The sequence below is a fragment of the Bombus pyrosoma genome, linkage group LG7 (assembly GCF_014825855.1).
Source record: "Bombus pyrosoma isolate SC7728 linkage group LG7, ASM1482585v1, whole genome shotgun sequence".
Classification (NCBI taxonomy): domain Eukaryota; kingdom Metazoa; phylum Arthropoda; class Insecta; order Hymenoptera; family Apidae; genus Bombus; species Bombus pyrosoma.
The window spans coordinates 14,751,212-14,763,609 of record NC_057776.1 but is presented as its reverse complement, the minus strand read 5'-3'; the positions used below and the strand labels follow the sequence as shown (position 1 = coordinate 14,763,609).

The following is a 12,398-nucleotide window of genomic DNA, read 5'->3' as shown; positions in this document are numbered from 1 at the left end:
TATTTCCACCGTAATTATCTAAATGTTTTCACAACCTACATTTTAACCGGTGCATAAACACAAAATTCAGTTTACTCTTGGGTAAAATAAAAAAATGCTTGTGTAACCACAAGATTAAGGAACGCTTAGATTTCTCTTAAAATAAATGAAAAGAACAAAGGCATCGACAACGGAACGCTATTCCATTTTACGATCAGAGAAGCTACACAACGTTATACGAGCTAGGCACGATAAACGAAATCTGGGCGTTGTTAAATCCTGAGCCATTCTTTTCCTACTACTTTTCTGGTGGATAACTAATCCGTACGAAGGAGAACGACCTCTTCACGATGACCTTTCCAGATCGTACACAAGAAACCGAGTGAAACTACCACATGGAGAATCGTGGGAGGAGCTTGCGCCTCGTGGTGACTTTCCGGAACTAAAATCCACCCAGAGCAGTTGGATCGAACGCAACCCTCTGGTTCAAGGTGACTTTCGCTGACGCAATCACACCCATCGAATGAAACAGAATAACAGAAATAATCGACGGGAAAACGATGTATACTTGGTGAACTGCGTTACGAAAGGTAAACAAGAGAGTTCATTTAATTCTTGCATTTATAGAATCGACTACACTAACGTTTGAAAATATTTGATAAAATATTTGAAAATATTTCCGACGACTTCACGATCGATCACAAGCTTGAATAGCTTGCCTGTTGTAAATTTTAGTAAACGATTCGATGGAAAATTCTTTATTTAGAAACATTTCTAAAAATGTTAATCAAAGTTCAACCAAAGGATTTAGTTGTTGTAAATTTCGATAAATTATCCCTTTAATATATTGATCGATAATCGATTGACGTTTATCATTTATGGTAAGTACAATTTTTATTGAATACAAATCATTCGTTAAATTTTGATTGATACTCAGTGCGCAAGTCTGTAATTGTACGAATAAGAAAGAGAGTAATACGTAGTTGCTCGTGAAAGACAGGAATGAAAATCCATATCGACCACTCAAAATGATATAACATTCTCATCGGTGCTTCATCATTTGCATCAAGATTAACTTATAAAATAATTAACGAGCTTCTATCAATCTCGTACGTTTCTCCAAAGTTCGTCAACAGACTGACGACAGATGATGAAAACTTCCAAACATATGACTGCTATTAATCAACTAACTATACATATACGCCTTATGCATTCAGCACAATCCATTCTGATGCTCTCTTATAACTCTCAACTGAATGAATTCCTGACGGAAATGTCAAAATACTTGCAAACGATAAAACTATTTACTAATGGAGCGAGAATTTATTCAAAGAGATTCCTCAGAAAATTCTCTTTTCTAACTATAATACATTATAGAAATACATACTACAACACATAAACGGGAAATTGTCCTTGATTGTCTGAACCATCGCTACATACGTAGACGATCGTATATGATATATTATTTCATCTGTTTGATTTATTACTATGCATATAAATACATATAATACTATATCATGTCAGACAATTCACTCGATGTGAGTGGCATTGGGAATGTTCGGAATCTGGTCCAATCATCTTTGTATGCATTCTCGATCGCTACATTAGCCGATTGGAAGACAAAATTTCGGGATTCTTATCAAAGAAACGAGGATGTAAAGAATTCAAAAAAATATTATGCAGCGCATAATGGAAGGAATATAATTAAACACTGTAATGTAATAAAAGCAAACGGGAAAAAACATATATTGTACACATGTACAGTAGTTCGTGAAAGTATTCCAACACTTATAGAAATCTTTTGCAAATATATCATGTGTATTGTTACGTGTGCGTTATATGCGTTACCTTCCACGAAATATCTTGAAATTTATATATATTTTCAGACTGCTTTCGAAATGTTTCATATAGTGCACATAATATTACGTGTACCTACATCAATTTTCCTAAGTGTCCAAATACTTTCGTTAACGTACGTGTATAACGTATACCGTAACGATTTAATAGAATTCGCTCACGCTCCTCGAGCTTACTAAGAAAAGAACCGCAAAGAATACTGAAAGTTTTCAGTTCTAATTCGGTGACCAAGAACTGTAATTTCTTACTTACTCCAGCTACGCTTTCTCGCGTAGCACTTGCGACTTGAAAATCGCCGGCCGTTTTACAAACTTGATGATCCGTAAATACCCCTCTCGCTAACCTGAATCTTCGCGTGACAACTTGGAAGACACCTATTACCAACGAGAAGGAAGAAGGAAGGTCTCCGACGATCTTACGAATAACAGTGGTATGAAATCGATTGCAGCGATTCGACGCTTCCCGTCATGCAGTTCTCTCTCCGTCTTTGAAGGTCAAAGCAATCGACAGGACTCGGTCGGCCTGTTTTCTGATTCGCGTGAAGTAAAACCGCGACTGGGAACCCGACAAATTGCGTCCTGCTTCCACAAGGGTTTACCTGACGCGTCCATGTGACGAATCACGATTTAAAGGTCGACGAAAGGCTGACACGATCAATCGAAACTACGTGACGTCGAATCGAGGTCGTCGTTCGCGCCACCTCCGCCAAGCTTAGCCCCGCGAACACGAGCGTGAACTCACGCAGGAGGGGATCAAAGGTCGAAATGGAGCCCAACCTCGGCGACTCGGCCGCTAACATCAAAGACTATGCTCGCTCCTTTTTACCGCGTCGACAACCTAGACGCCTATGAGGGATTCCACCGGCGACCCTTATACACCTGGTCGTAGGTCGTGGCCGGCCAGACTAGCGAGATACGGGCAAATTTTATTCTTGATTGCGATGCACCGCGTTACTGCTATATGTCGACTAAACTCTTGGCCTTCGGACGGAGACCTGCCAAGAAATTGGATACCTGTTGGCGAAAATAAATTGCAACCGGTCATCCGTATACGTGTCACACCTATTGTGTCATTTGTAGGTACGACAGCGGATTTTTCTATTTTGCAAATTGACGACGTAAAATTGCAAAAGTGCAAGAGTCATAGGTGTATATTTTATTGGAGGGACGGTAGTGTGATTTAATAAGATTGTTACGCGGAGATAATTGGCTGGTTGAGAAACGCTCCCTCAAATTCCAATTATCGTAAGTTTCTACAGATGAGTATTTAATTATCTTTTTTCCAATTACTCGCATTTAATAACTTTGTACTTTAAATTATGGGTAATTTTCGATTAAATTTTTTTTAGCGATCGTATAGTTGTGCTTCTCCTTACATTGATCGTAATTACACTGCGGAGACTTATGCAAATTTATGCTCCTTTTCGATACAATCAAAGGAATGGAGTCTAATAGGAGATTATGTTCATTCGTTAAATATTATAAGGACTACTATACTGTGAACATTTTATGTATTTTTATATATTCGTGTTTCCCATGAATGCATAAATATACGCATACTAATTACAATTTATGTACATTGTGTATATAGTTCCGATGCGACTATGCGATAATCACGCGAAATAATTTAGTTTGTTAATAGTTTCACCCTTAATTTATGCTAAATTATACCGCAATTTGATTCTATATTATATATAAAACTATCTTTTGCCTACGATTTCGTTCATCTGGACTATTTAATATAGGGAACCACTTTTAAACAAATAAATTTTTATGAATAAACTATTTACATATTTTTTATACTAACAGTTAGGTTATTCTCCGTGGTAAAAAATATTAAATTAGGAAAAGACTCGATTTTAGAACAAACACGACGTAAACAATGACCATTGCTTGGCCAAACATGGGAGCGTGTTCAACTCAGATATCAGGCTATTTCTCAGCTTTCACGGAACAGATCGAGATGAAAGATATCCCATTTTTTTCCAGACACTAAACTATACAATAGAGAAAATGGCATCAAAATTCGTTCAGTAATTCTACAAACAGACAAAAATTCCAAAAATTAGTTTCTTGTACATGTACATAGATATTGTAACCAAAGAATCGCTCAAACGAACGATTTCATGTTATTAAATGTAACATTCGCAAATTGGTAATCATTACGACTAAAGGCGACAGCATGATGTCAGCACATGTTCTCAAATAGAAATTATTATTGCTTATTATTATTGCTAACGCTATCGTGTCCCCTATCTGTGTTCATTTTCCAATAAATTTGTTGTTGCATTTCGCGCAAAAATTTTTCAACTTTCTGATAATTACGTCGATCAAGGATAATCGAGTAAACACATTTACAATTGATAAGCATTGCAAGAAAATTTGTTGTTTCAAATCGAGATTACGTAAGAAAGTTTCGTTAGTCACGTGTATAAAGGCAATTAGATTCACCAGTGAGTCGATAAAAATATATACACAGATAGCAAGACAAAAGACTCTTCCACTTTCTATCAACAAAAATCAATATTGTCCAGAATGTTTCACAGAATATTGTCAATCGAAACGAATAACAGATTTTCGCTTATCACGTTTGAGCCATGTTATTAACAGAATACGATTATTGCGATATTCATTTTTATTGGGTACAGTATATGTATCGATATATGTAAAATAAAATATATTGCAGTATATTTATATCTTTATTACATGTAGATGAATAACACCGAAGCTGTTAAACCCAATACCAGATAATATACCGTCATAATTTTCCTTCGATCGATACCATAATTGATAAGACCGCCATAATAATATTAACGCTATACGACACTAATGATGCTATTAATACTATTACTACTGTTGAAACCAATATTAATGATACATGTTTGTAATCTTATGTTCAATCGATGTAAAGATGCGAACGTGCTCGTAAATTTTCTTCCTATCACATTACATTTTTGGACTTAATTAATTACATCGAGCAATGATTATTAATATTCACTGTAGGATTATACACGATACGCAACTTATTACTAAATTCATTTTAAGTTTAGAAAAATTCAATTTCATAATTTAAATTCTTAAATGAAAAAAGCAAGTGAACGTTTAAATAAGTGTGAAAAGAAACATTTTCACGCTTAATCGGTATTTGAGAAAGTTCGTAACTTCATCAAGTTAACCCTTTTATTATAAGGTTCTCGTTAGAGACTTAATGAATGGTCAGATTGTGCACACCGACGTTGAAGTAAATTAGCCGCTCATTCGCGGCTGAACATCAATTACACTTTTTCGAACATTCTGTAAAACACGCGCGAGGAACCTTATACGGGTCTTAACATGAAGCCAGTCTGTTATCCTCTAGAAAACTTCGTTAATTCCTGATTATCGAGAGAGGTTCACGCGAGGTTCATGTGAGGTTCACGTGGGGTTCACGTATTTGTAAGGGAACCTTGGGACTTTAGGATAAACCTGACTAACTGTAAATATTTCTGATAGAGAACAATAACTTTTTCACTGAGAGCATCAAATATTTGTATTTACTGTGCGAAATAAAGAACAAATAAAGGACATTAATGGTATAACAGTTAATTTAAAATTGCTTAGTGCTAAGACTAATACGTTCAGTATACATCAATAATTACTCAAAATTATTTTACGTATTACACGATCACTTTTTTACGATTATTTAATTAGTTTACGTTCAATCTCTTTAATTTATACAAACCATTATGCAATCATAATTCACTGATTTATAATAGAAAACAAGTTTCAGAAAATTCGAAACTTTGTAAATAAATTTAACATAAAAATTGCCCTTTATCGTGACTAAGATCGAAACTACCTTCTAGCTTCCTATAATATTCGTCACTGTAAATAATACAAACTTGCGTAAAAAATTGTATTTTAAAACCTAGCCACGTCCTTTAGAAAAGAAAAGCAAGATAATTTCCAAACTAGTAAATCTGCTCGATACATTCCTATTGAAAAGAAATTTCACTAAGAGACAGAGGAGCACTGGCGAAACTGCATATGCATTTGCATACGACGCTGAAATTATGTGCACGTGTCATAAATATTTTATATATAATATACGATACATAACACTAAACTCGATAACTAGAACTATCAACAAATAAAAATCACGGAACTTGCCACGATTTCCACACTTCTATTTCAAGCGAACGCGATCGCTCATAAAAAATGACACAAAAACGTGTATTCGGATCAACTAATATAATTTCACGCGCGCGTAAGATACGATAAATATTCCACAATAACGTTCTACAATGATGCTGCTATATATAGCAAATAAGCGTATCGTCGAATAAACAGAAAACCAAAAAGACAGTATATATATTTCTATCAATAATCGATCTACCAACGGCACGCACGAACATCTGCAACAAGCAGGGCAATCTCGTAAGTTAGGAAAATCCCGATGGTTAATCGGAACAGACAAGAATAGCGGTAACAATGCTATCTTCTGTTATTTAAACAATCGGAGTACATGTACATGCGAGAAACTGACACGCAGCAAGTACGTGCCGCACCATCATCAAAGAATAACGAACGAACACGCGTTAGTGGCGAGTTGGTAGAGGGAGGATTCTTGGACTACGAACGCATTGATTGATTCTCCGCGTTTCCGCTTGGATCACAAACAAATCGATCGCCGGCTATCTAAAAGTACTTCTCTGGATTTTCATTACGTTAACCCACGTATGTTTACCGCTGTTATGTTTCGTGGGATTTCGTAGAAAATTTCTCTATCTTTCGCTGTGGAAATTTCATTCGGTTTTTCTTCACTGACCTTTCACTGGGGAATATAATAACACGGAGAGTTCGTGAAATATTCAATTATTACGAAATATTTTATTCTGAAAATTGAGAAAGTGCGATTGAACGTGTAAATTTGGGAAAATAATGAAAATTGAAATATTCGAAAGTAATATAATATTTTATACGCGAAAGCGAATATTTGAGACAAATACGTGAATTAATATTCAAGATTGAATTAGTCATCGTGAGACGACAAAGAGAATTAATTAGTTGAATTATACGACTAAAAATAAAACGGCGATTGTAATAATCTTAATTAAATTTACGAAAGGAAAATGTACAAATAAGTAAATCAAATCTGTCGTGAGTAAAAGAAGGAAATAAATAACTGGAAACTGCTCTTAATGAAAATCTAGCGAATGCTGTGAAATACAGGCTTCAAATTGATTCAATTTCATATATATAAATAAATCGATCAATTGAAACAACTGAAAATGTCGAATATTCTAATTCACTTTAATTCGTTGTATTTATGAATTGACGTCAAGACGATCAATGTTAGATAGATCTTATCGTGGATGATAAGAGGCTCGAATCGTGGTGGAACGAGAATGCTACGTAACATTTCCTACTATCAGTTGCATTAATTTGTTCGATATCTGAGAAAGCTCCTGTATCGAAACGCAATACGTGCGTTCACACTTGTAAGAGTGCGTAACGCGATACGAATCTGCAGCAATCTATTAGATTTCTTTCAATTGCATTGGAAAGTGGATCAGAAGCACAGGTATGCGTGTATCTGTGCCTTAAACCGATTCTCAATTACTCGCATGTAAGAAACAAAATATCCATGTGTGAAAAATATGATATTTACGTTCCATCGAAAAATATTGAGTCATCTTGCAAGGAATGCGGTTTTCTCGAAATTCGAGTTTAGAATAATGGAATTTTCTACTTCATTAAAGTATTATAAAAATAAAGAATTACAAGAGATAGAATTACATCGTGTAAAAAATATAAATCATTGCATAAAAACCAACGGTAGCATTGCTTATGAGATGACCTAATATTTGATAAATAATTCAAAACACGAAAATAATCCACCGATTACGCCGTACTACAAAGTTATTCATTTTGTTAATCATCAAACGTAAACGTTTACAATAGCGACAAATATTTGTTTGAGGTTTCGAAGATTTGTTGGTTTTAAAGTTCTTGAAAATTTCTGTTTCTAATTAACATTAACTGTCAATTACTTTTACTTTTCGCTCGTATATTGCGAAAAATTTTAATAGGGAGTTTCGCGAGTAGTTTTTACGATGGAAAGGACAGCAGATCTGAGCGCAAATGGCGAGCGATTAGACAAGTTATCGAAAGTTGTCTGTCCGACTACCGATTGAAACTCGTCCATTATTATGCAACTCTTTACAAGAAATATATTGTTAATAATATAATTATATGGAGAATAATTTCATGGAATGGAATACAAAGGTGATCAGATAAGAGGAAAGATGTGGGTAATTTACGATATTGCAGATATTCGCGATAAACATGAGCAATCCGTGATTCATCCCCTTTAAAAATATATATATATATATATATATATCTAGTAATTAAATTATGTCCGATGTTTCCGCACATATGGCATCGATGATATTAAAATTCGAAGGCAATCACCGACGATGAGCCACGAGGATGATTATTGCGTAATATCGAAATAATAATACACGCGAATTTATACATAGATTTGATCACGAGCGTGCTTCTCACAGTACTATTTATAATTGTTCTGCTGTAAAAACACGACGTGACATATATTTGAGACACATGTGGGACGAAGACAAATATTTAAATAGATCGATAATATTTTTAGAATCGTCTATTAGATCGAAGAACAAAATTTTTGCTAAGATATAAATTCACGTAGAATTTGTAAAAATATTATTTATTAAATATGTAAAAATATCGCGTAACAATCATGGGTGATCGATTTGTATTATTGATATATTTGTATTGTAGAGACAACATTATAAATAAGATGTTCGATACTTCATTTTTAAATAATCGAAGAATAAATTAGACAATTTTATACGCCCTAACAGTTGCTTCGTATAATGCAAACGAAGAATTGCTTATCTGCTTCAATGTCAATCAACACAGACACTTGACATTCCCCCTGACAAAATTAAGCACAATCATCAAAACAAGTATATACATGTATATCTTCGTTACAGTTAGGCTTCCCTTTGAAAACAATCTAACACCTACTTCCATCAAGTACCCTAGCAATAATCAAAACAGAAACAGTTAACGCCATCGGTTAAGAGAAAACAAAATCGCCGATTCTATGTTATCACGGAAATACAAATATAGGGCATACGTATTCAATTGTAAGACATAGATGTAAAACAGTCGAACTTTTCGCTTATTTCAAGTTAACAACTATAACAAAGTATAACTTTTAATTTATTCAAAAATATAACTGGAAGTTAAAATATTCATTTCGACGAATTCCTCTCTAACGCAACAAAAAAGATTGATTGACTTTATTAATCTAATATTATACAAGAAAACTTTACAAATCGCATGTGCTTAATATTTTTGCACAATAGTTGCAAGCTTGTTACTAAACCAAGTCAAGCTCAACGAGTAAATTTTACAAACTTACGATACAGTTAATTATCTCGTTTGAAATAGTAAAAATTACACGAATTGTTCGCGCGACGAAAGTCTACAAACAACAACACGATATTTGTCAATTTATTAACATTATCATTTAATAACTTACTGTACAAAGTTGTCACTTTTCTACAATTTGCATGATAAAAATCATATCGCTATACTTATAAAATACCGTGTAATAAAGCTCCATAACCAACAACGCGTCACTTATTAGTTCGTTAAAATGCTATTCATTTCTTACGTTGCTATACAATGCTGAGAATTAGCTACAATTTGTATTCTACAGATTTAAAGAATATCGTGTAACATACGTAGCAACGTATCACTTGTCAGTTCGCTGACATTATCATTCGCTAAATTTCCATACGAATTTGACGATTTCTTACAATTTCTATTTTACTGCACTGTGCTGCAATAATCGCAAAAAACTTGTATAACAGAACTCTACAACCAGCAACGTCGTCACTTGTGTCAATTCACTAATGCTCTATCACTTCCTATAAATCGTTTATTAAATCATACAAAAAAAATCCAGACAATTTCCTCAAGCGTTCCCTACGAGGCCCTTTAAATCTACTGCGCAGGTACACGATGTCGCGGAGGGTGAGTGAACAGGAAGAAGCGTGGAAGCGAACGCGTGCTGGTTCGCGCGGCACTCACCGACTTTCCGCCAGGCGATCCTTTCACTGGTGCCCCTTCCAGAGGGCCGTTTAACGAAATGCACTCGTGAGGACACGGCTGACAGTACCGGTATGCTCCGGCGGAAGTAGCAGGGTTCACGGGGGTGAAAGCACACTGTTTGTCTCGCGTTACGGAAGAACGTGACGATGGAGAAACGCGGAGAACGGCCGGGATCTGCGTCTTAACGGGAAGCAAGCAGAGCGGACGAACGAAGCGCGCGCGTGGCCGTGCGTGCGTCCGGCGTAAAAATGACGAGGACGGGCGTCGCGTAGCACGACCGCCGGCACAAGGGCGTCGAAGGTCGCAGCTGCGCGCCGAGCAGCATGCAGGTGCGTCCCTCTTTCGCGATACGCGGGACCGCGCGCGATTTGGAAACTGCTACGAATCGTTTCTGCGAGCTTCGGTCAACGCGCGCTTCGCCAAGGAAGGGGAAACGGAAGATGGCTTGTGAACGCGGTCTAAGAACGACCCACGAAAACCACACCAGTGGCCGCACCAGGTTTCTGTCAAAATTGTAGAAGTTTCAATGGAGTTTGTGATAGGGCGACGAGGTTGAAACTAGGATGTTGCGCAATAAGGGAAAATATGGAAGAAGTATCGCGAGCCAAGTTTTCATTTTGAACCTCTACGGTGAATTTGGTATCTTTCGATTAAATTTTTGAGAAATCTAAATTCAACGAATGTAGGTTTATTTATCAGTGAAAAAGATAAAAGGAACAATTACCATATCATCAACGATATTGTCGCAACGCTAGTGGTGCACGAGCGGTCAATTGATGTAATTGACGCGCGGAAAGGAACGTTGAAGTATTTTGTGAGTACGGATGAGGATAGTTATATTGGGTATTTAATATATTGGAAAAGTTGAACACGATGTATTCGCGTATTGAAAATAATTTGACAAGTTTGCTACTTAGATGATTTAGGTATGATTTTACTAAATTAGTTAAAAATGTGGCTTTTTATTATTATTGTATAAGAGCGAATGAGAGTGATGTAAAAACTTTGCTTGGAAAAATGTTAAATAGCGTGGATGTACTGAATCTTACTGAATCACAGGGATGAAACATAATATCTTATCGTTATTATATTCGATTACGTTAAAATATTTCGTGTATAGGGGTGAGTAGATGGGATAAAGAAGTCCGATTAATTTGAGAAGTACGAATTAATTTGAGAAAATTTATTCGGATATATGGAATAATTTAAAAGATAATAGATAATCGATTAACTGAAATAAAGATAAAATGTTACATCTGAGTGGGTTACTTAGATATACGATTTTTCATTATTATTACATTTACAAATTTAAAAAGTTTGTAAATAGAAGGAATGTTGAGCTATTTAATTATAAGGATTCTATTAATGAGTTTAAGAATAATGTAAGTGCAATAGCATCCATAAATGTTAAGTATGTAATAACAATTTCATAATTAAGAAATACTCATATGCATTGAATACCCTAAAATTGACTTTGTAATTACCACAAGCAATTACATCAACTGCACAACATTTCCTCTATCAGTCAACGGATCGATTTTTGCTTCTCCAATAAATAGCTCAGATTTAATTGTACGTTCAAATTCTGGAATACTATTCAATTTTTTGGCTGAAAATTCCTAACCTAATTCCCTTAAAAATATACTTGATACAAGAAAAATTTGAGTATATTTTTATCGAATAAACAAATTTGAATAATCCATAAAATAAGTGATAAATAAGTAATAAGTACATATAGAAAGAGTCGAGAAATTAAATTCTTAAAAAAAAACTTTTCTTTATATTCGAATTTTCCAGGAAGTTCACGTTGATCGCATCAACGGTCGTTCGAACTTTTGTAACGTCTATCTCGTAGCACGACAAAGGAGGCAGCACCAGCTGGACCTCCAATTAAAAGCTCCCCTCGTTCGTTTCGAATAAGTCCACACTATACTAGAGTGTGCACATGTACGACGATGATGAGCCAGCAAAAAATTTCTACAGTAGCAAGCAATATAGAACAGTTAGAGATACAACGTCGTACGTGCATGTGAAACCTTCGCCGAGCTAATCTTCAAACGCAATTTGAACGAAACAATGCGATTGTTTCTTTAGTTTAGTGTAATTCGATTCCATTCAATGTAAATACATCACTACACCTAACTGTCTATCGTGAAAATGTAATGAAAGTGATAAATATAAAAGAAATAGGTTTTATCTGCGACAATTGCTTGTAGAATTTACGATGAGACACATCATAAAAATAAGAAAATTAAATTAATGCGAGAAACGTGCCAATTTTGTAATAGTTGGTAAAATCGAATAAACTTTCGTAAACTTTTCAATTAAAAAAACATTGGTAAAATGTAGTATGATTTAGTATATTATTTTTACTTTTCTTCAAACAAATTATTCGTTAATTTATTATTTTCTTTTCTATACTTA

The 12,398-nt window shown here is 34.9% G+C and overlaps 1 protein-coding gene across 9 annotated transcripts in view; it reads right to left on the bottom strand.

The window, feature by feature from the left end:
* LOC122568925 (glycogen-binding subunit 76A) overlaps positions 1-11,848 on the bottom strand; it is a 139,896-nt gene extending 128,048 nt beyond the window's left edge. For 3 of the 9 annotated variants that reach the window (XM_043729226.1, XM_043729230.1, XM_043729228.1), the window contains exon 1: positions 9,954-11,622. The gene's annotated coding sequence lies outside the window, so the exon portion shown is untranslated. Of the gene's footprint in view, positions 1-9,953 lie in introns of all 9 variants that reach the window. The other 6 variants (XR_006317267.1, XR_006317265.1, XM_043729234.1 and 3 more) reach the window with 4 other exon arrangements.
* Positions 11,849-12,398: the final 550 nt, after the last annotated feature.